Raw genomic sequence first — 20,846 nt, 5'->3', positions numbered from 1 at the left:
AGAGACAGTTTGTTATAATGTCTGATCTTTTACATTTGCTGAGGTAGAGCTTTACTTCCAAGTATGTGGTCAGTTTTGGAATAGGTGTGGTGTGGTGCTGAAAAAAATGTATATTCTGTTGATTTGGGGTGGAGAGTTCTGTAGATATCTATTAGGTCCGCTTGGTGCAGAGCTGAGTTCAATTCCTGGGTATCGTTGTTAACTTTCTGTCTCGTTGATCTGTCTAATGTTGACAGTGGGTGTTAAAGTCTCCCATTATGATTGTGTGGGAGTCTAAGTCTCTTTGTAGGTCACTCAGGACTTGCTTTATGAATCTGGGTGCTCCTGTATTGGGTGCATATATATTTAGGATAGTTAGCTCTTCTTGTGGAATTGATCCCTTTACCATTATGTAATGGCCTTCTTTGTCTCTTTTCATCTTTGTTGGTTTAAAGTCTGTTTTATGAGAGACTAGGATTGCAACCCCTGCCTTTTTTGTTTTCCATTTGCTTGGTAGATCTTCCTCCATCCTTTTATTTTGTGCCTATGTGTGTCTCTGCACATGAGATGGGTTTCCTGAATACAGCACACTGATGGGTCTTGACTCTTTATCCAATTTGCCAGTCTGTGTCTTTTAATTGGAGCATTTAGTCCATTTACATTTAAAGTTAATATTGTTATGTGTGAATTTGATCCTGTTATTATGATGTTAGCTGGTTATCTTGCTCGTTAGTTGATGCAGTTTCTTCCTAGCCTTGATGGTCTTTACAATTTGGCATGATTTTGCAGTGGCTGGTACTGGTTGTTCCTTTCCATGTTTAGTGCTTCCTTCAGGAGCTCTTTTAGGGCAGGCCTGGTGGTGACAAAATCCCTCAGTATTTGCTTGTCTGTAAAGGATTTTATTTCTCCTTCACTTATGAAGCTTAGTTTGGCTGGATATGAAATTCTGGGTTGAAAATTCTTTTCTTTAAGAATGTTGTATATTGGCCCCCACTCTCTTCTGGCTTGTAGCGTTTCTGCCAAGAGATCTGCTGTTAGTGTGATGGGCTTCCCTTTGTGGGTAACCCGACCTTTCTCTCTGGCTGCCCTTAACATTTTTTCCTTCATTTCAACTTTGGTGAATCTGACCAAATTATGTGTCTTGGAGTTGCTCTTCTCGAGGCGTATCTTTTTGGCATTCTCTGTATTTCCTGAATCTGAATGTTTGCCTGCCTTGCTAGATTGGGGAAGTTCTCCTGGATATCCTGCAGAGTGTTTTCCAAGTTGGTTCCATTCTCCCCGTCACTTTCAGCTACACCAATCAGATGTAGATTTGGTCTTTTCGCATAGTCCCATATTTCTTGGAGGCTTTGTTCGTTTCTTTTATTCTTTTTTCTCTAAACTCCCCTTCTTGCTTCATTTCATTCATTTCATCTTCCATCACTGATACCCTTTCTTCCAGTTGATCGCATCGGCTCCCGAGGCTTCTGCATATTAATATTCATTCAAGTCACACCCTGTATCTCTGTGTCTTAGTTAAGTTAGAAAAGTAACTTTTTCCTCACATAATCCAGAATAATTTCAGTTTATAGATATTAGTAGCTAATAAATTGTATGCTCATTGTAAAATAATAATATATAAGGGGCGTGCAGGAGAAAAAGTAAAAGAAGAATAAGGAAGCCAGGGTAAGAGTTTGTTAAGTAAATTCTCATCGTTTTGGTTTGGAATGTAAATATAAATGCTTCAAAATCTGACAGCTACCCTCAGCTCTATGATTAGCCACTCTATTTTCCTGCTAAGTCAGCAGATGCTTGTGTCTCAAACATGAGGCTCCTACTTGTAAGAAATGCCAGAAAAGAGAGAACACTAGGTCATCCATTTTCCCTAGCTAAACAAAGCTTTCATTTTGCTTGTTCCCAGAATGAGGCAAACTGGGAAGAAACTATGGAATAGTGGATTCGATTTATGGGCATACATTAGAGGTCTATAAATCATTATAAATCACTTGTCTCTTCATAAAGCCAATATGTTATATAGAAATGAGCTACGGACAGGGGTTATATAGGGAAATCTTTTACATTACTCACAGTAAGAAAGCCAAGCAGTTGATCTTTCACAATGGCTTTCACAATGGCTTTCACAATGTAATTCTGGCTGAAAGAAATGAGGGCCTATTTTTTGCCTCAATATTTTCTTGCAAAACAGGGATATATCATTCCAATTTGTCGCAGTAGGCAAAATTAAATTGGTAAGAGTTATTTCTTGGACTCTGTTTCTATTTTATCTGCTACTGAATCATTTAATTCATTATTTTATACTTAATCAGATTTTAGCTCCTAGATTATTGGGCTTTAAACTTTTAAGAGTACTTATTTTTTATCCTTATTAAAAACCTTGGCATGTTACCAGCACACTACATAAAAGAGGGCCACAGCAGCGCTCTCCCTGGAAAATTTTATTTGAAGCAAGTGGTAGGCATAATAAAATGTTCACACAAGCTTAGAAAAGTTTAAACAATACACAGAACAAGTTTATGGTGAGTTTGCTTCCTGGGTTCAAGTTATGGTACCCTCCAACTATAGGCATTCTCTCCACCTTTACATCATTCATAAATTTCATGAGAAAAATGATACTTCAGTGACTATTGCTCAGTTACCATACAAATAGAGAAGATAGATGTTTTTTCTTCCCCTCTGCCATTATGGAATTAGTTAATGAATGCTGTAACACCATAGCATTTAGCAAATTTGAAGGATCTTTTTTTTCATGTTTACTACAGTTCCTTGTTTTATTCTCCAGGTAGAATCTACTCAGTTACAACTCTTAATCTTATTCAATATTGACAACCAGATTTCTGGCTGGCCGTCATACTCAATGATGCTGCCCCTCCCATTTTTATTACAATGGAAAGCCTGTAGCTAGGTGATAGAAGAGGTTGCCTGTGAAATGTAACCCAATACAGTACATTTTAGTTTGTTAGATGTGCTGCTTTGGTCTTCTGACAGTTGTTCTGGAAGTAAATAACATCTGCCATACAATTGGCTGGCAAAACTCATTTGTAGTATAATTAAACAGCCATCATTTTGTTACAGCATAAACACAAAGATAAATAGTCCATGAATTAGCAAGTGCAACATCATTTGACAGCTCACAGCTAGACAGGCATAATATAGATTTTACATATATGCAGAGTGTCCTTGCAAGACGGCTAACAAAATCAAAAGCAAAATCAGTATATAGAATTTTCAAACTGGAGGTGGGAGTGTTTGGACAGCCTTAGCAATCTTACTTTTGCCATATTTTGAGCCTCTTCTTTGATCTCACATGGTGGCCGGTCCAGGTGGTCTTCTTCACCTTTAAGTTATATTTTAAAGGTTTTCCATCTTTGGCATTTTCTTTTCTAGAACTGTCACCACCATTTCTTCATTAGAGCTAGAACAGAAACCAGAAGTCAAAACCCAACTTAGATATTAGCCAAAGGTATTTATCTTCCTCCCAGGTGTCTGGTAAAGTAGTTTAATTTATGTAAAAAGGTCAGAAAGGAAGAAAAAACTTGTAGAAATTTATGCTTTATTTTTGTGCTCTCTCCGAAATGGCTGAGAGGATTGCCTCTGAATAACAGGTAATTTAATGAAGCGTTTCAATTCACAGTAAATTCTGTTTTATAAAGAACTGATTGTACAGTGGAGTAGTGCTATCCTTTGCTGCTGTCCCTTCCTCCCTTGGCTCTTTGCCTTTGGACTGGTTTGCTGGACATTAGGAGTGTTGCTTTTAGAAGGGCAAAGGAATAAAATGGATACAATCTTCAGAGTATGGTTAGGAAGGACCAGTGAAGCCAGTTGTCAGTGAATTTTGTATCCATGTTGTCTCTATACATGATTACTGAGCTCCTTTAAATGTAGATACACGAATCTTTATATCACTGTTTCTTAAATGAGAAGAGGAACTATTTTATTCTTAGAATAGAATATAGTCAGTAGTCAATAAAATATATGTTGAATAAAGTAATAAATAAGTTAAATAATTTATTTCAATTTGCTTGAAATACCATTACTGCATTGAAAATGAGACCTATGAAATTTAATGACTGTTAGCAATTAAAACTATTTTATTTCCATTGTTATGCTTTCCATCTTGTGTATAGCTATTGTTGATAATTACTGAGTGAGCTCCTCTGCTGAATGCATTATATAAATACTCCATTAATCTCTGCAAACATTTGTTGTTTTAATTTTATGATAAAAATGTTATACTCTCAATTTCCATGATTAGTGTTGATCAGATTGACCTGCTCTATGCTGCAGTAACCAATAACCTTAAAGATTCAGTGGCTTCATAAAATTAAGTTTATTTTCTGTTTATGATCAACTTATATTGTAAGACATTAGAGGGTTTGGTCCACATAGACTTCGGGAAAGCGAGCTGAGAATGACACCACCACCTTGGCACTATATCATATGGAACATGAAAACCCCATAACCACAGTTTGCAGGGGAGGAGTGAGTGAGCTGGAGTGTCATGCACCAGCTCTTTTATGCTTTGGCTTCAAAATGGCCCAGGTGACTTCAACTCACAGCCCATTGACCAAAAACCTGCCATACAGCCCTGACTAATTTCAGGGGTGGGGAAGGTGGTGAGGGAACAGATGGAATCTGATGAGCACCACTGCCCCTGGTAAGCAAAGTTATGTGCCCTCTGGAACCAGATTAGAAAAGACAGTTGACATTGCTTAACAAAAATTGAAATTCGAAATCCAGAAATTCACATTACAATAGAACTTGAAACACATTGAAAGACACTACAGAAGAAAAATTAACATACATTATCACAAAGTAGAATTTATCAAGAGCAGGAAGATTGAGTCAACATTTGAAATTGATGAATATAATCCACCAAAGAATAGAATAACACAGAACAATCATATGGCCATAATAATAAATCTATAAAAAGCTTTTGATAAAATGTTAACAGTACCTTCAAGATTAAAAATTGTTAGCAAACAACCCCATCAAAAAGTGGGTGAAGGATATGAACAGACACCTCTCAAAAGAAGACATTTATGTGGCCAAAAAAGATAAAGAAAAAAAGCTCATCAGCAGTGGTCATTAGAGAAATGCAAATCAAAACCACAATGAGATACCATTTCTCACCAGTTAGAATGGTGATCATTGAAAAGTGAGGAAACAACAGATGTGGAGAGGATGTGGAGAAAAAGGAATGCTTTTACACTGTTGGTGGGAGTGTAAATTAGTTCAACCATTGTGGAAGACAGTGTGACAATTCCTCAAGGATCTAGAAGCAGAAATACCATTTGACCCAGCAATCCCTTTACTGGGTATATACCCAAAGGATTATAAATCATTCTACTAGAAAGACACATGCACACGTATGTGTGCCACAATAATGTGGCCCTGTTCACAATAGCAAAGACTTGGAACCAACCCAAATGCCCATCAATGACAGACTGAATAAAGAAAATGTGGCGCAGGTACACCATGGAATACTATGCAGCCATAAGAAGGTTGAGTTCACGTCCTTTTCAGGGACATGGATACAGCTAGAAACCATCATTCTCAGAAAACTAACACAGGAACAGAAATCCAAACACCACATGTTCTCACTCATAAGTGGGAGTTGAACAATGGGAACACAAGGACACAGGGAGGGGAACATCACACACCAGGGCCTGTCAGGGGTTGGGGGGCTAGGGGAGGGATAGCATTAAGAGAAATACCTAATGTAGAGAACGGGTTGATGGGTGCAGCAAATCACCATGGCACGTGTATACCAATGTAAAAAACCTGCACGTTCTGCACATGTATCCCAGAACTTAGAGTATAAGAAACTTTTTTTTAATTGTTAGCAAACTAAAAAAACTAGAAGGCAACTTCCTCAATTTGATGAAGGGCATCTACAAAAATAAATAGCTGATGTCACATTTAATAATGAAATATTAAATTCTTTAACCCAAGATTGGAAAAAAGATAAATTGCCCTCTTTTACTACTTATATTTAACACTGTGCTATAATAAGGGTCATGCTCAGCAGATGAAGGCAATAAAAAATTACAAAAGAAATAAAATTTGGAAAATAAAGGCAAAAATGTTTTTATTTACAGACAATATGATTGTTTATGTGAAAAATTCTAGATGCTAAAAACTCCTAAAACATAAATTTGGTAAGGTCCCAAGATACGAAATCAATGTACAAAAGCCATTTGCATTCCTGCATACTAGCAAAAAATAGTTGGAACATAAAATCTTAAAAATATGCCATCAAGAACATAAAATACTGTACTTAGTCATAAAATTTAAAATATCTACAAAATCTATACAATGAACACTACAAAAAATTGTTAAGTGCAGTTAAAGATCTAACAATGAGATATACCAAGGTCATAAATTAGAAGACTTGATTTTGTGAAGATTTGTCTAACATTGAATTTACCTGCAGACTCAAGGCAATTTGACTTGAAATCCTAATATTATTTTGAAAATTATTTCTAAAATGTATAGAAATAAAAAAAACCTAGAATAGCTAAAACAGACTTGAATAACAGAACAAAGTTGCATTACTTTAACTGCCTAAATTTTAAGTCTAAAGTAACAATACATGATATACTTATGAATAGACAAATAGATCAATAGAACAGAACAGAGATTCTGTACAGAGGCAAGAAACCAAGGTAATTCAATGGAGAAAGGAGAACTGTTTCAATAACTGGCATTGGAATAACTGGTATCCAAATATAAAGTCCAAAACTGTATTTCTAAAACAAAACCTAAGAATACTTTCATGAATTTGGAGTAGGTAAAGACATTTTAGAAAGAATACAAAAATATCATAGAAAAGTGATAATATGGATTCCACTCAAAATAAACACTTCTCTTCATCAAACATTTTGTTAAAACAATGAAAAGGCAAGACATAAGTTTGAAGAAATATTTGCAGTATGTATTTTGAAGGATTTGTAATCAATATATGAAAATTTTCTATATCAATGATAATCCCAAATGAATTTACAAGAAATTTTGTAAAGGAAGGTATACAAATCCCAGTAAGTTCATAAATATAAATACTATCAAGAAAATGCAATTTATTCCCTACTATAAGATACTTTCTCACACCAACTACAGTGTCTCAAATTCAAAAGACTGACAACCATAAATTATGATGATGGTGTATAACAACGGGGACCATACTATAATGGTGGTGGTAATATAAAATAGACCAACCACTCTGGACAATTCTTTATCCATTTCTCAAGATAAACATACATGTAGACTGTGAGCCAGAAATTTCACGTTTTGATATTTATCTGGGAAAAAAGGAATACATATGGTGCACAGAAAGACTTGTACAAAAATGTTTATCACAACTTTGTATCAATAGTCCATTAGTTATTGCTGAGTAGATATTCTCCTTAATGAACTTTTGATTGTTGAATTGCAAAAATATTATTTTGAGTGAATGAAGCCAGACAGAATAGAGTACACTCCCTATGATTCCATTCATGTGAAGTTCAAAAGAAAGTAAAACATATATATTGATTGAAATCAGTACAGTGGTTGCCTGTCTGTCATATTTTGACTGGGATTAACTATGAGAGTGAATACATTCTTTAAAGCTCATTGAATTGAACTCTTAAGATCTATGTGCTTCAGTGTACATAAATTTTACCTGAATAAAGAGACTAACACAGGAAATGTTTATAACTATACCTATATAGCTATACATATCTCAAATACTGTTTGAGTTTATTTTTCTTTTTCTTTTAAGCAAAATGTAATAGAGTAAATAGTTCGCTGGCAAACAGAAAAACAAAAGAAGCAAACAAACAAAACCCAAAAACCTCTCTGGATATTTTGTGAGATTAATGACAAGAACAATAAACTATTAAAACAACAATAACACATGACATGAAGGTTAAAAGTAATATTACATCACAATCTACAGGTGCAGCTGTCAACATGAGAACCATTTCTTACGTATAGAATCATTTGTGTATATATTTCTGAAACACTTGGTGAGAAATTGAATGATTAAGATTTTAGAACTGGTGAGAGGAAAAAAAGCTATGGCCTAAAACTTATATATAATTTCTGGTTTAGGGCTTCAATTAAAACAAAACAAAACAAAAACATGTGGAGTGCTATTCCTCAACATGGCTGTAGAAAAATTTAACTCAAGCAAGTGCAGTGAGTGAGATCAGGCAAAACTGCAGTAAATACACACTCACCATAACTATAACTTAGTCCAAAAGGAATGAACAATCCTCTATACAAGGTAAATGAGGTGAAATGAGAAAGTTGATGACCTGTGTTTTATCATATATATATATATGATATATATATATATCATTCATATATATGATATATATATCATTCATATATATGAATGATAATGCATTCATTATATCATCTACATTAAATGTGCTTTAGAAACAAATATATATAGGATAAATAATGCATTCATTATATCATCTACATTACACATGCTTTAGAAACAAAAATTTACTTGATATTTTGACAAACCCACCCTTCATTCCTTAGGTTAATTTCTGTGTTAATTTTTACATTGCTAATCATTGTACTGCTGTAGCTAAATCATCTGAATATCAGTTTATGTAGTGTTGCTCAAAAGATGTATAAATAGCCAGCTCTATGATTACCTAAAAACAAGCTTTTTAAAATAAAGGAAGAAAGCAACAATGTTCCAAATGAATGGCACAGGGCAAAACGCATATAACAAAACATATTTAGACAGTATTAGGTGCCCATCAGTTTCTCTTATAAAGATAAATGCTTGAGGAAGATCTTGAGAGAACCCTCCCTCCCTCTAAATGTTTAGCTCCTACGTGGTGTCAGATGTTACAATTGATATGAAGGATAAATGCTTTCAGGCAAAAGTAAAAATCTATCTACAAAACAATATAGCAAAATCTGTAGTGACTTGTAGAAAGCTCTCTTCTCTGATGGTAATATTTTTTAGTATATATCCAGGATAGACTAAATTGAAACAGTATTTCTGATACAATAGCAATACTTTCATATACTCTTACTAAATATTACAAAATTCCAAAAAAATACATAAATATCCCTTGTACCATGCATTATGCACCAGTTTGGGGCTGCCTGATAAAGTCATGGCTAGTATTTTAACAATTAAACATTACAACTCAAAAATTCTGCCATCTATACACAGTGAATGGACACAATGGTGAGGACTCCTGAGAGATGGCAAGCTACCTCTCAAGTGAAAAGATTGTGGTGGAGTGTCTCCAAATTAAAGAGAGGGGAACATAACTTTCAACAGTGAAGTCAAAACAGATGTAAATAGGATTGAGGAATTTCTTGAAGAAGTCTTAAGCCCTCCCACGTACTTAAAGCCTTCACCAAAACACCCAGAATCAAATACTGCTGGAATGGACATCTTTGCCAAATTCTCTGCATATATCAAGAATTCAAGGCCAGACGCTAATGAAGCACTGGAGAGGAGTCTCCTGAAAACCCTGCAGAAACTGGATGAATATCTGAATTCTCCTCTCCCTGATGAAATTGATGAAAATAGTATGGAGGAGGTTAAGTTTTCTAAACGTAAATTTCTGGACAGCAATGAAATGACATTAGCTTTAGCTGATTGCAATCTGCTGTCAAAACTGCATATTGTCAAGGTTGTGGCCAAAAAAATCGCAACTTTGATATTCCAAAAGAAATGACTGGCATCTGGAGATACCTAACTAACTAATGCATACAGTAGGGCTGAGTTCACCAGTACCTGTCCCAGTGATGAGGAGGTTGAAATAGCATATAGTGATGTAGCCAAAAGACTCACCAAGTAAAATCGCGTTTATGAAAGAGATGTGTTCATGTCTTGCTCTAAGAATTTGCTTTTCCTAACAGGCTACTCCTCTTCCTGTAGAGTAGAAATTGTATTTTGCACGAACATGCAGTTATTGAAGATTAGGATCAAGCATAGACAAGGTATAGTAGTTATCTTAAGATATACACTCCTAAGCAGTATTATTTTAAAATCATTTTATCCCTCTAAATGTTCGAGGAAGGCATGTCTATTGTGATTTTAATGAAGACAGAATTATTTTTCTCTGTAGAAAGACAAATACTACTTTATCAGGGAAGTTAGTCAAATGAAATGGAAATTGGTAAATGGTCAAAAGCTAGCTAGTAAAAAGATGATCCAACAACATGCTTTAACCCCATTGCATGTTTGTGGAAAGACCATAGCTTAAAATCTTGAGAAACTTGGGACATAAAAGTTTTCATGGTAGACAGTTCATGGAGTATATGAACTGACATTATGGAAAAATCTGATTTTATTTTTACAGTTAACAAATCCATTCCTCTTAATTTAAACACCTGTTGTGTTTTACTTCGATGAAGAGATTGGAGTCTGAATAGAAAGTCTGTTTTCCGGGGGATTCTGAGAAATTTTTGTATTCAGGAGTTGGAAAGCTCTCTTCCATTCTAGTTGATAAAACTTCCCTTTTTTTGATGTAGATGCAGATTTTCTATACAGTTCCGTTGTCTTCTTTTACTAGGACTGTTAACTTTTGTGATAAAATTCAAATAAGATTTTATTTCTTGATAATTTTGGTTTTCACAATTTATCTTTAAATCCTTGAGCAATCTGTATACAATTAAGAGATTTCTGACATTTATACTTAAACTGAGTAGATCAACTCTAGGATTTAGGCATGTTAACTTTACTTCTGTTGTGTTTTGAATCTCTCCAGAGTTGCATGTAGGTAGCTTTTATGTCTGTGCACTTACAGTCATTTAGAAAATATCTACAAAGTAGGCTGGGTGCGGTGGCTCATGCCTGTAATTCCAGCACTTTGGGAGGCTGAGGCAGGCAGATCACGAGGTCAGGAGATCGAGACCATCTTGGCCAATATGGTGAAACCTTGTCTCTACTAAAAAGACAAAAATTAGCTGGGCGTGGTGGTGTGCACCTGTAGTCCCAGCTACTCAGGAGGCTGAGGCAGGAGAATCACTTGAACCTGGGAGGCAGAGGCTGCAGTGAGTCAAGATCGTGCCATGGCACTACAGCCTGGGTGACAGAGTGAGACCCTGTCTCAAAAAAAAAAAAAAAAAAAAAAAAAAAAAAAAAAAGAAAATATCCGGCAAGTGAAAATGGAGAGGAAATAGAAATGTATTTTTTATGAACATTTTGATACAAATTTCATCATTTAATGATTTACCAATTTCTTATATTAATTTGAATTAAGCATTTAATTCAAAGAGACAGGAGCATTCATTGATATATATGGGCTTTTAAAAATTCCATCCTTTATAAATAGACAAGGTTTGGGCTACAAAAATTATATTTTTATCATGGAAAAATTTCAACTCCTCAAGTCATAATGTTGAATAGAATTGGAGTATTTTCTTTAGAATTTCTTGAACAGGCAAATTAAAGCTTATTATAGAATGCAAGTATTTTATTTTCTCTTTGGAACATAAACACCAGTGTATTGCTGACAGCTATCGTATTTTTAAAAAATGTATATTTTCACTATCATAAAGGATTCTTTTTCCCCCCTCATGAAAATAAATGACAACTTGGGGTAAATATATATATATATAATTTCTGAAGTAAAAAGAAAGATCCTCCCTTCCAAACAAATATGATCATATTTTATTCTACTTGTGATAAAGGCAGTGAGGCATTTGTTTTGGGGAATGTCCAAAATATCTATGATTTTACTTTTCCAGCCAAAACAATTTTGCTTTTCTGGCATGTATTAATCAATATGCAAAACATTTTGAACTTTTAAATATTATTCCACATCACACTAATTTATTCTAGTTCAGAAAAATTTGGAGTGCCAGTATTTCTAGCATAATCATATTTTTAATGGGTGAACATAAAGTATTTTTCATAAGAACATAAGATAGCAGAAAACATATATTTGTTGAAGAAATAGAAATAAATAATATAAAGTTACCAACAAACAGAAAACCAAATGACATAAGTACTAGGAACTTCTGACTAGTATAGAAGAAATTTAATATTTATATTTGGACATACACTGGCTAGACTAATTATTGATAAAGTAGTCATTGCCCATCTGCAAAATCAAACAACCATAAAGTAACATTTTGAATTGTCTGCCATGGGGCTCAAAGTCTTTTATGTATCATCCTTTGATTTAACACATTAGAGTATTACCATAGTATAATGAAAAATCTGAAAGCTTTTGAATCAGATAACTTTATAACATAGTACGTTCATTTTTTGGTGTCTGTGTCATCTTGAAATTTATATATATTTCTGAATCTTAGTTTTCTCATGTTTATAACAACCGGGGATAATAAGTTTACCTCATTTCAAAACATTTACCTTTAGTATAAAAATAAAAATAAATTATCAATATAAAAAATACCATGCTTGATACTTAGGCTCTAAAATATTAGACAAATTTCCTGGCATCATAGCACTTACAAGTAGTTGAGATAAAGGCGGAGAACAAACACAGGAACTAACTCATTAGCTAGCTCTTACCTTGAAAATTAAGTGCAGAACGCTGGGAGAGTGATGCATTCAACAAACAAGTTTTGAAATTGCGAAAAAGGAGAATGGGCAGAATTAAAATGCTCAGTAGAGACAGTCAGGAAGGGCAGGCCAGGGTACCAGTTCATTGCAGTAAGTGGTTGTTAAACACGGAGGTAATACACGGCAACAGAAAATAGTAAAATGGGCCAAAACTAGAAGAGCAGAGGTTGAGGCAAGAAAAACTAGACTTCTTTTACAATTTTGCCTAGGGTTGACTATGTACCTTGGGTTTCAAAACAAATAATTTCTGTCTATACTACTATACAGATGTAAATGAAATACATGTTTACTAAGCCAGTGGTATAGATTGTTCAGCATTGACCTAGTTTATAATTTTGAAACTAGATAAGGTTTTTATAAACATGCAAAAACTGAGTGCTACTTAGCTCTGCTTTCTGACTTTTTGATAATCCAAGGAAGCAGCCTCATTAAGATTGAAGTATCCAGGAAGATATATTTTCCAAATGACAAAACCTACTTAGATGGAGAGTAGATTTTAGGCTATCACTTAATTTCTTCCTGTTAATTTTTGGCTGATAATTTTATTTTAAAGAGTAAATTTTACTACTTAAATTATTTGTACTCTACACAAAGATGGACCATAAAACACAATGCCTCATTTAGGCAGACTTCACCATACCAGCAGCATTGTAACTCAATCCATCCATTTGTAAAGCTGCAACCACTGCTGACAGAATGCAGGGCGGGAGAGAGGAAGAAAATTAAAGAGTATTCAGATGGTAGAATAATACTAACATAAGTAGTTATAGTAGTTACAAATCATTCAACCAACCACTAATGCTATTAGATGGCATGATTTATTGAATATTTACATATGTCGAACATTGTGCTCAGTGCTTCATATTTATGCCACACAATTTTCACCATATTTCTGTAAGATAAGCATCATTTCCATTTTGCCCCTTCTGCAGTTAATGCTCAGATAGCATAAACAAAATACCCAAATCTACACAGATGGAGTTTGAATTCAGTTTTTTCTAACACCAAGTTGAATATTCAAAAGCATCCTTTGATTTTATAATTTAAGATTTCTCCTTTTTCAAACACCATTTGGTGAGATAGAAAGCATTAGAGATAAAACACATACATTAATCTATGTGGTGCCTCTTTCTTCTGCTTAAAGCCATTCCCTATAATCCTCATAAAGATCTAACACCCCCACTCCAGTATTTCCTATGTTTCTTTAGTTCTCCATTATTTCCTATTTGTGCAGTATCCCACATGCTCAGGGTGTTATAAAAGGCTGCAAATTAATGAACATGTGCTGCCTTTGTTCGGGGATTTTATATTGTAAATTTGTTTTTATTTATTCTACACATGGTTGGTTGTAGTTTGTCCTCCAAAATGAAATGAAATTGGTATTATTACAGAAAGATGACTGAGTCATATTATGATAGAGACTAATTTCTCTGACCTAGTAGACTAAAAGTTTTCTGTAGTCTCTTAATGAGACTCCTTTTATAGCATTTGTATCTTTGTGCTTAATTATTCTTAGTATAAATATTTAGAAATTGATGCATCATTTTACTTCTATGGCATGTCATAAAGCTATTTTTTCAAAAAAATTGTTTTGTTTATAATGTCATGAGAAAAAGAATTCTTAAAATGATTTAAAAGATTTAGACCCCCCTCCGAAAATATCAACAAAATGAATTTTCCAAGATAATGAGAAAATGAATAAAATCCCCCCGTAGCAGCAAATAATTGGGCAAGGAATAAAATCCGGGTTTGGAGGCAGAGCTGAGGAATACAGCATGACTTGGTTCACAGAGCTTACCCTCTCCCTTGAAGTTGAATTGATGAGAACAAAATCTTGAGCCTTCTCAGAAATATTCCAAAACTGCAAGGAAGGGAACAGAATTTATTTTTCTAATTTATCTCTACCCTTGTTTCACTAAAGAGTGGTGGAAATCGTTACTGTGGAGAAATGTGTGAAACATGGCAAGAAAATAGGGAGAGAACTAAGTATCCAGTGCCCTCCTCTTCCAGGAGAAAAGCCAAACCAATAGTTATCCACCTCCTCCTATCATCGGAATAGGATAAGAGCCCTCTCCTTCCCCAGTGGAGTGAGTACTGGGGTATTTAACAGTACCTCAGAATTGATGGTACATCTCATGTGCAGCACAAAACCTTTTTAACTCTCAGATAAACATCCACCCGCCTCATGCCCTCAAGCTAGGGGAAAAGGAATGGAAAGCAGCCATATTTGTTTTCAAACTGAAGTTAAAAAAACAAAATCCAAAACACTCATCAGATGTAGTAGAAAGTCAAGAATGTACTTTCACTAAATCAGGAAATATAGCTTCTCAAGCATGAGAAAGATGAATGAAAATGGCATAGTCCATATAGAAATGTTCTATTAATTATAACAAGAATATTGATAAAATAAAGGAAAATAAATAAAAAGAAATTAGGGACATACCATTATACGACAAAAAAAAAGAGAAGAAAATATAACTTAGGCAAAAGGAAAACTCATTTTGTGTACATTAAAAGTACCATTCAAGAAAACTTATTCCCAGGAAAAAAATGACTTGAGGTAAATATAAACATATAATTCGATTATAGAGGATTGATTGCCTAAAGAAACAAATTTTAGGAAAAATTATTATTAAGGAACTCAACATCAAGAAACTGTAAGTTGAATTATTTAGGAAGGAGTTTTGAGATAAGCCTACCTAGGGCATATTTTAAAAACATGAACCTAAAAGAATGCTAATTGAAGATATATTTCAGTATTCCATACTTCGTGTCCCTGGATCAGCAATTTACCAATAGAAGGAAAATTATAGTGGGTAAAAATGTTAAATAAGATAATAAGTAATCCCTGAAATAATTAATTACTAGATTTTAAAATAAAAAATCCAACCACGATCCAGAAAAATTTGACAGTGCGTCTTGCAAATCAAAACGTTTTCTCTTTCCATTATTGAATCTTTAAGAAATGTTTTTAAGAAGAATTATTATTCAGATACTCAGGAAGAAAGGTGAACTGAGGTAGGGTGAGAGGTATTAGAAGTCTAGTCTTTTACCTTCTATTTCTCTACAGCAATATTTTAGACAATGGGTTAACATCTACAGATTTTAAAAAGAAAAGCATGACCCACTCTTTACAGCCAGTCGAGATGTCATCTGCATATCCGTCTCACTCACTATCTGTATATGCACACACACACACACACACACACACACAACTCCAAGAAAACATCAATGATTTTTTTTTCAACTTCCTGGGTTTGTGATTTGAGGCTGTTTTTATTTACTTCCTTCCTTCTATTTGCCTATCTCATTTACATTTCTTATCTGTCTACCTTCATTATTAAGAACACTTAATTCTTTGATAAAAACAAATGAAGTGACTTTTTTTCCTCTTAAACAAAAATCTGCAGTTTGATGGTAAACGATTTCACTATACTTTAATATAGGGTCCTCTTATAGCATGTTTTGTTAATAAAACAAATCTATTTAAATGTATGTAACATGTCAACTATATTCTTTTAAGGTAGATGGCATTTATTAGTCCTCTTTGTGTTTACTTACAATGCCTGGCACATAGATGTACTTGATATATTATTTTTTAGTAAATAAATACATGAGTGAATGAATGAATGAAACGATAACAAACAAGGAACAATATATACTTTCCCTTCTACTTTGGTCTATGATATAGGTTTTGACAAAACACAAACTTTAAATTAAAACAAATAATACAGTTTTGAATTTTAAAAACTAACACCAGCCTTTAAGAAATTGTTCATCACAAAATTTTCTTCATATTCTTGGATATACCCATTCAAATATGGAGGTTGAGACACTATCATTTTCATTTGTCCAAAGATATTTGGCCACAGTTTTTTATATAACTGCCCTTCTGATAACAGGTTAATGAATTAGGCCTATCTTTTATGTGTTTATCATACAATATAATATAACTTTATTTTGGCTAATACTAATTTATTGGTTGTCATTTTTCTCAGGCTTTCATGTATTCTAACTTGCACAATTTGTGGTCTTGCAAAAGTTAGCTGTACATGCACATTCTCCTCTAATCAGCACAAAATCATCATGTGTCTTTTCTAGCACTTGTACTAAAGAAAAAAGGCCTGGTTTGACTACAATAGAGACAATAGCAAGGCTCAAAGGTTGAAGACAAAAGATTCTGCAGAAATTAAAGGAAAAGCTGCTAGAGAGCATGACAGCTCTTTTTGTTATTTTCTGGGCTGTAATTTTTGAAATCAGTTTTCATTTTGAAAGTTCCTTAATTTTATCCCACTTCAGTCTAAAATATAGCACACATGAGTACTGAAGACAGACAGCCCCTCAAAATGGTTCAATCAGGTGGTATTTGTAATGAAGCTGCAGGCTATTGCTTGGATTTCTTAGTATCAGTCTTCATAATCTTCTATATTTAGCTGCAGAAAACTATTGTAACAGTTTCTTAAGCTCAGTTCACTAAAATGAATGCAACAAATTGTTTTTGGAATTAGATATTCTCTATGATTCCTAGTTATAAATGACTTGCTTATAGCAAATTTCCAATCCTCTATGCTTCAGTTCCTATATAGCTCTCTGGATAGATAACTCTCTTTGCAGGTTCAAGTGTCCTTTGAAAGGGATAGAAACCATCATCGTTTATTTTTGATATTAAAACAAATGCTTTTAAACTTTTTGTGTTATTAAATGTGGGACTAGCTCCAAGGGAAAAGAAGAGAGGAAAAGGAAAGAGGAGAGGACAGGAGAGAAAGATTATGTTAAGGGAATTATCTATCTGTAATTTACACAGCCTAGTTGACAGTACTTATTGTCAACTGTAATATACAGTTTCCTTCATCATTATATTAACTACTATATTAATATATTTTATGTGAGCAAACTGCCGTTGTATATCTTTATCAATATCAGTAAAAAATTATTTTGAAATATTGATTTTTAACTCACTTCCATTTGATGATGTATATATTTTAAGTACAATTATCCTGTAGTTTTATTTCAGGGGGTTCTCTTTGTTAGATTTTGTGTTCTATCATTATGAGTTACATTGTGTAGCTTGACACCATTTTTTGTATTCTGAATCAGTGTGTCTGGCCTGGGAATTAAATGTTTCTTAAATTTAAGAAAATTCACAAGTAAAAGAGCCTCCACCAATGTATCTTTAGGAATTTTTAAAAATAATATTTCCCAATTTCTTCCATGAGATTATCAGGTTTTATTCTTGAGTCACCTCAGACTTTTTCAATTTTATCATTTAGTCTTTATTTTTGAGTAATATCTAGTTTCCTCCAAAACTGACCACTTCATTTATAATATCAAATGTGTTTTTAGAGAGTTGTTCTTTATTACCTAATATTTTTCCAATTTGTTCTCTATCAATTTTAACAACATACTGTTAGTCCCAATTTTAGTTTATTTGATTATGAGAGGTTTGAATTATTTTAAGCACTGATATAACTATTAATGTTCTATAAGTACCAGAGATACATATTAAAAGAGGCTTAGAAACAAGGTATTGTCTCAAGAGGTGGAAAGTCAAGGGTCACATCAAAGATATAGCCTGCTTTAAGAACCTCTTTCCATCTCTTCCATCTGCCATCATTATTCACTTGTTTGTCTTCTCCAAATCAAAAGAAGGCTTCTTTTTCTTTGAAAATAATTTCTGAAGAAAGGGGAAGTAGAAAAAGTAAAAGTACTGTATCTCATTGGTCAGCTTGTGGCTTGCCTATTCATACCCATTAGTTTTTAAATTTTATTTTGAGAAAAAAAAATCTGAAATTTATAAAAAAGTTGCAAAACCACTACAAATAATTTTTCTTAAGAGTAAATTTCTAACCTAATTTCACATAACTTCCTAGTAATGTAGTGTACATTTTCTACAAGTAAGTCTTCCTCCTACAAAATCCAATATAACAAACAACATCATGAAGTTAACACTGAACTATTAATAACATCTAATCCTCGGGTCTCATTCAGGTTTCAGCAATTATATTGCTTTTTCTTGTTTTTGAGGACTGAAGAGGTGGTCTCTTGCTGATATGTGAATGGATTCAGTTGCTGTTAGTTTGCTTAAAATTCTCGTGTTAAATTAGGTAGGCCTATAATTTTCTTGTCTTCTGAAAGCCTGTGGTTTTTATATTATTGTAATGCTTACAAAGTGTATTTTAAGGTGTTTTCTACTAGAAGATATTATATAGCATTGGTATAAGTTATTATGAAAGTATTTTGAAAAACACAAACTGGTTCAGGTTTGTGGTTTCTTGGTGGGTAAATATTTCTATTCAAGTATATTAAAGTTTCTAATTTATGAAGTCTAAATATCAAAGTTTCTCATTTATATATCTATTGGTTTTTATCAGTTACATTGTTTTAGATAATTTTTCATTTCATATGCATTTTCAAATTTGCTTTAAATTGTTCATACACTTTGCTTAATATATTTGTTTGCAGTGTCTTTGTTGATACCCTTGGCATCTGACATTTTTCTTGTTCAATCTTTATAAAATTGTTCATTATATCAGTCTTTTAAAGAACTTCCTTTTTGATCTTTTCTCTAGCACTTTGCTCTATTTTGATTAATTTATGTTCCTGTTACATATTTGCCTATTTCTATTTTTCTGAGTTACTGTACCTTTCTCAGTAAATAGCAACTGTCCTCTGTTAAATGCTCAAACTCAAAACTTGAAGTCATTTTTTGATTACATCTAATCCAGCAGAAATCCTGTCAGCTTTGTGTTCAAAATATTATGGATGGGATAACTTTTACTTCTATGAATGATGGGATTTTGAAAGTCAGTCCTCCATTGGGAATAACTAAAAACAACCCTGATAAAGGACCAAAGATATACATATTTAAAAGCATCAGTGACTTGAACTCTATTTTGTTGGAAATAATAAAACTACACCTCTTTTCTTTGGTTTAGATTTGTAGGAACATTTTTCCATCCCTTCACTTTCAGCCTATGTATATTCTTAAAGTTAAAGTGAGTCTCTTGTAAGCAGGATATACTTAGGTCTTTTTTTTTTTTCTAATCCACTTAGACTCTCTAAGATCCATTTATGTTTAAAGTAATTATTGATATGCAAGGACTTACTAGTGTCATTTTGCTAATTGTTTTCTGACTCATTTGTATTTCCCTTTTCCTTTCTTTGACTCAGGTTATTTTCCATTGTGATTTGATGATCTGCAGTGGTGTGTTTCAGTTTCTTTCTCTATATTTATTTACTTTGTGTGTGTGTATCTACTATAGGTTTTTACTTTGTGGTTACTAAGAGGTTTACAACATCTTGCAGTTATACCAGTCTATTTTAAGCTGTAAATAACTTAAGTTTAATTGCATGCAAAAACTTGACATTTTTGCTTCTTCTTCCACCTTCAAATGTTATGCTTTTAATATCACAATATATATCTTTTATTGTGTATTTATTAATAAAATATTGTAGCGAATGTTATTTTTAGCACTTTTGTCTTTTAAACTTTATATTGAAGTTAAAAATGATTTATAAACCAACTTTACAGTATTAGAGTATTCTGAATTGACCTATATATTTACCTTTGCCAGGATATTTTAACTTTTACATATTTTAATGTTAGTAATTAGGCTATCTACATATTCAATGAATCTCCATCAAAATTCCAATCACATTTTTCACATGAATAGAAAAAGCAATCCTAAAATTCATATAGAACCACAAACAACCTCAAATAGCCAAAGCAAAATTAGAAGAGACGTACAAAGCTGGAGACTTCATACTACCTGGTTTTAAAGTATATTATAAAGCTAGTAATCAAAAGAGTATAGTACTGGCATAAATACAGACACGTAGACCAATGAAACATAAGAGAAATCCCAGAATAGAATAAATTCACACAATTGTGGTCAACTAATCTTCAACAAGTCACCAAGAATACACAATAAGCAAAGAATGGTCTGTTTTAAAAATGGCGGTGGAAGCGTGATGCGTAGAGCTTTGTTCTTTTGGCTCAGGATTGTCTTGGCAATGCGGGTCCTTTTTTGGTTCCATATGAACTTTAAAGTAGTTTTTTCCAATTCTGTGAAGAAAGTCATTGGTAGCTTAATGGGGATGGCATTGAATCTATAAATTACCTTGGGCCATTAGTGTGGCCATTTTCATGATACTGATTCTTCCTATCCATGAGCATGGAATGTTCTTCCATTTGTTTGTGTCCTCTTTTATTGCGTTGAGCAGTGGTTTGTAGTTCTCCTTGAAGAGGTCATTCACATCCCTTGTAAGTTGGATTCCTAGGTATTTTATTCTCTTTGAAGCAACTGTGAAT

At 33.3% G+C, this 20,846-nt stretch overlaps 1 long non-coding RNA gene and 1 pseudogene across 1 annotated transcript in view; both read left to right on the top strand.

The window, feature by feature from the left end:
- The window catches only part of LOC129524535 (uncharacterized), a 179,990-nt gene that overhangs the window by 94,443 nt on the left and 64,701 nt on the right, over positions 1-20,846 (top strand). The window lies entirely within an intron of this gene.
- LOC101150738 (chloride intracellular channel protein 4-like) lies at positions 8,124-9,815 on the top strand (annotated as a pseudogene).

The sequence above is a fragment of the Gorilla gorilla genome, chromosome 13 (genome assembly GCF_029281585.2).
Source record: "Gorilla gorilla gorilla isolate KB3781 chromosome 13, NHGRI_mGorGor1-v2.1_pri, whole genome shotgun sequence".
NCBI lineage: Eukaryota > Metazoa > Chordata > Mammalia > Primates > Hominidae > Gorilla > Gorilla gorilla.
Note: the sequence above shows the minus strand (reverse complement) of the source record. Positions and strands in the feature narration are given on the sequence as shown.